Below are 4,522 nucleotides of genomic sequence, written 5' to 3' on the forward strand. Positions count from 1 at the left end.
AGATCTAGACTGTTCTCAGTGGTACCTGATGACAGAACAAGGAGTAATTGGGAGCAGAGGGAAACCTTCCTGTAGTTGGGAGCCTCCTTCCAGATGGTGCTGGGATTGCCTCTCGCACTGAGGTTGCCTCTCCGGGGGAGGGAACACCAGTTCCTAGGAAAAGGCAGGTGTTAGTAATGGGAGATTCGATTATTAGAAATGTAGATAGCTGGGTCTGTGATGACCGGGAGAACCGTATGGTGACTTGCCTGCCTGGTGCGAAGGTTGCAGATCTCTCGAGGCATCTAGATAGACTTATGTGTAGTGCTGGGGAGGAGCCGGTGGTCGTGGTACATGTAGGTACCAATGACATAGGGAAGGGTAGGAGAGATGTCCTGGAAGCCAAATTTAGGCTGCTAGGGAAGAGACTGAAATCCAGGACCTCTATGGTGGCATTTTCAGAAATGCTCCCAGTTCCAAGCGCAGGGCCAGGTAGGCAGGCAGAGCTTCAGAGTCTCAATGCGTGGATGAGACGATGGTGTAGAGAGGAGGGATTCACGTTCATTAGGAACTGGGGAAACTTCTGGGATGGGAGGAGCCTATACAGGAGAGATGGGCTCCACCTAAACCAAAGTGGAACCAGACTGCTGGCACTAAACATTAAAAAGGTTGTAGAGCAGTTTTTAAACTAGGAGATGGGGGAAAGCCGACTGCTGCAGAGGAGCGTGTGGATCGGACACAGACTTCTCTTAGGGCAGAGTCTGATGATAGAGAATCTCCAGGTTATAGTCAGGAGCAGAGGACTGAAAAGTATAATGTAAGGGCCGGATCAGATGATAAACAGTCACATAAAAAAGAATCTGGCACATCAGAAAAAGGCAGGCTAATAAACAGGGACAAGTTTTTAAAGTGCTTGTACACAAATGCCAGAAGTCTAAATAATAAGATGGGTGAACTAGAGTGCCTTGCGATAAAGGAGGATATAGATATAATAGGCATCAAGAAACCTGGTGGACTGAGAGCAATCAATGGGACACAATCATTCCGGGGTACAAAATATATCGGAAGGACAGAACAGGCCGTGCGGGGGGAGGAGTGGCACTATATGAGAAAGAAAGTGTAGATTCAAATGAAGTAAAAATCTTAAGCGAATCCACATGTTCCATAGAGTCTCTATGGATAGAAATGTCATGCTCTAGTAAAAATATAACATTAGGGATCTATTATCGACCACCTGACCAGGACAGTAATAGTGATGATGAAATGCTAAGGGAAATTAGAGAGGCTATCAAAATTAAGAACCCAATAATAGTGGGGGATTTCAATTATCCCCATATTGACTGGGAACATTTCACTTCGGGACGAAATGCAGAGATAAAATTTCTCGATACTTTAAATGACTGCTTCATGGAGCAGCTGGTACGGGAACCCACAAGGGGAGAGGCAACTCTAGATTTAATCCTGAGTGGAGCGCAGGAGCTGGTCCAAGAGGTAACTATAGCGGGACCGCTTGGAAATAGTGACCATAATACAATAGCATTCAACATCGCTGTGGTGGGAAGAACACCTCAACTACCCAACACTGTGGCATTTAATTTCAAAAGGGGGAACTATACAAAAATGAGGGGGTTAGTTAGACAAAAGTTAAAAGGTACAGTGACTAAAGTGAAACCCCTGCAAGTTGCATGGGCCCTTTTTAAAGACACCATAATAGAGGCCCAACTTCAATGTATACCCCAAATTAAGAAAAACAGTAAAAGAACTAAAAAAGAGCCACCGTGGCTTAACAACCATGTAAAAGAAGCAGTGAGAGATAAAAAGACTTCCTTTAAAAAGTGGAAGTCAAATCCTAGTGAGGCAAATAGAAAGGAGCACAAACACTGCCAACTTAAGTGCAAGAGTGTAATAAGAAAAGCCAAAGAGGAGTTTGAAGAACGGCTAGCCAAAAACTCCAAAGGTAATAACAAAATGTTTTTTAAGTACATCAGAAGCAGGAAGCCTGCTAAACAACCAGTGGGGCCCCTTGATGATCAAAATACAAAAGGAGCGCTTAAAGACGATAAAGTCATTGCGGAGAAACTAAATGGAATCTTTGCTTCGGTCTTCACGGCTGAGGATGTTAGGGAGATTCCCAAACCTGAGCTGGCTTTTGTAGGTTAGAAATCTGAGGAACTGTCACAGATTGAAGTGTCACTAGAGGAGGTTTTGGAATTAATTGATAAACTCAACATTAACAAGTCACCGGGACCAGATGGCATTCACCCAAGAGTTCTGAAAGAACTCAAATGTGAAGTTGCGGAACTATTAACTAAGGTTTGTAACCTGTCCTTTAAATCGGCTTCGGTACCCAATGACTGGAAGTTAGCTAATGTAACGCCAATATTTAAAAAGGGCTCTAGGGGTGATCCCGGCAATTACAGACCGGTAAGTCTAACGTTGGTACCGGGCAAATTAGTTGAAACAATAGTTAAGAATAAAATTGTCAGACACATAGAAAAACATAAATTATTGAGCAGTAGTCAACATGGTTTCTGTAAAGGGAAATCATGTCTTACTAATCTATTAGAGTTCTTTGAAGGGGTCAACAAACATGTGGACAAGGGGGATCCGGTGGACATAGTGTACTTAGATTTACAGAAAGCCTTTGACAAGGTCCCTCACCAAAGGCTCTTACGTAAATTAAGCTGTCATGGGATAAAAGGGAAGGTCCTTTCATGGATTGAGAACTGGTTAAAGGACAGGGAACAAAGAGTAGGAATTAATGGTAAATTCTCAGAATGGAGAGGGGTAACTAGTGGTGTTCCCCAAGGGTCAGTCCTAGGACCAATCCTATTCAATTTATTCATAAATGATCTGGAGAAAGGGGTAAACAGTGAGGTGGCAAAGTTTGCAGATGATACTAAACTACTCAAGATAGTTAAGACCAAAGCAGATTGTGAAGAACTTCAAAAAGATCTCACAAAACTAAGTGATTGGGCAACAAAATGGCAAATGAAATTTGATGTGGATAAATGTAAAGTAATGCACATTGGAGGAAATAACCCCAACTATACATACAACATGATGGGGGCTAATTTGGCTACAACGAGTCAGGAAAAAGATCTTGGAGTCATTGTGGATAGTTCTCTGAAGATGTCCACGCAGTGTGCAGAGGCGGTCAAAAAGCAAACAGGATGTTAGGAATCATTAAAAAGGGGATAGAGAATAAGACTGAGAATATATTATTGCCCTTGTATAAATCCATGGTACGCCCACATCTCGAATACTGTGTACAGATGTGGTCTCCTCACCTCAAAAAAGATATTCTGGCACTAGAAAAGGTTCAGAAAAGGGCAACTAAAATGATTAGGGGTTTGGAGAGGGTCCCATACGAGGAAAGATTAAAGAGGCTAGGACTCTTCAGCTTGGAAAAGAGGAGACTAAGGGGGGATATGATAGAGGTCTATAAAATCATGAGTGATGTTGAGAAAGTGGATAAGAAGAAGTTATTTACTTATTCCCATAATACGAGAACTAGGGGTCACCGAATGAAATTAATAGGCAGCGGGTTTAAAACAAATAAAAGGAAGTTCTTCTTCACGCAGCGCACAGTCAACTTGTGGAACTCCTTACCTGAGGAGGTTGTGAAGGCTAGGACTATAACAATGTTTAAAAGGGGACTGGATAAATTCATGGTGGCTAAGTCCATAAATGGCTATTAGCCAGGATGGGTAAGAATGGTGTCCCTAGCCTCTGTTCGTCAGAGGATGGAGATGGATGGCAGGAGAGAGATCACTTGATCATTGCCTGTTAGGTTCACTCCCTCTGGGGCACCTGGCATTGGCCACTGTCAGTAGACAGATACTGGGCTAGATGGACCTCTGGTCTGACCCGGTACGGCCTTTCTTATGTTCTTAATGGTCTCAAGTTGCAGTGGGGGAGGTTTAGGTTGGATATTAGGAAAAACTTTTTCACTCAGAGAGTGGTGAAGCACTGGAATGGGTTACCTAGGGAGGTGGTGGAATCTCCTTCCTTAGAGGTTTTTAAGCTCAGGCTTGACAAAGCCCTGGCTGGTATGATTTAGTTGGGGATTGGTCCTGCTTTGAGCAGTAGATTGGAGTAGATGACCTCCTGAAGTCCCTTCCAACCCTGATATTCTATGATTATATGATTAGATGCTCTAATGGTCTCTTCTGGCCATAAAGTCGACTCATTTCTGAAAAACTGAGTGTAGCATTGGGAGCAGCATCTGATGTTTCCCTGTCTAGCCGGCTTGCTGCCTAGAACGAACGCTTCTTGAGTGGGGTGATCCTCAGGGAGTAGCTCAAACCTGCAAAGCCTGGCCAGGGGCAGGACATTGGCACAGCAAGGGAGGGGTATGGCAGTGACATCACAAAGGCCTTTTGCAGGACCTCAGACTATTGGTCCAAGGTGGTGGGGAGGGGGTGACCTCATAGAGAGATGCTGACATCAGCCAGGCAGGACAGGGGCGAGGGGCCAGGGAAACCTCAGAGACCCCTGTGACTTTGCTTCAGCAAGTCTCCTTCTCCAGGTCTCTCTCTGA

Source organism: Mauremys mutica, unplaced genomic scaffold, assembly GCF_020497125.1.
Source record: "Mauremys mutica isolate MM-2020 ecotype Southern unplaced genomic scaffold, ASM2049712v1 Super-Scaffold_100324, whole genome shotgun sequence".
NCBI lineage: Eukaryota > Metazoa > Chordata > Testudines > Geoemydidae > Mauremys > Mauremys mutica.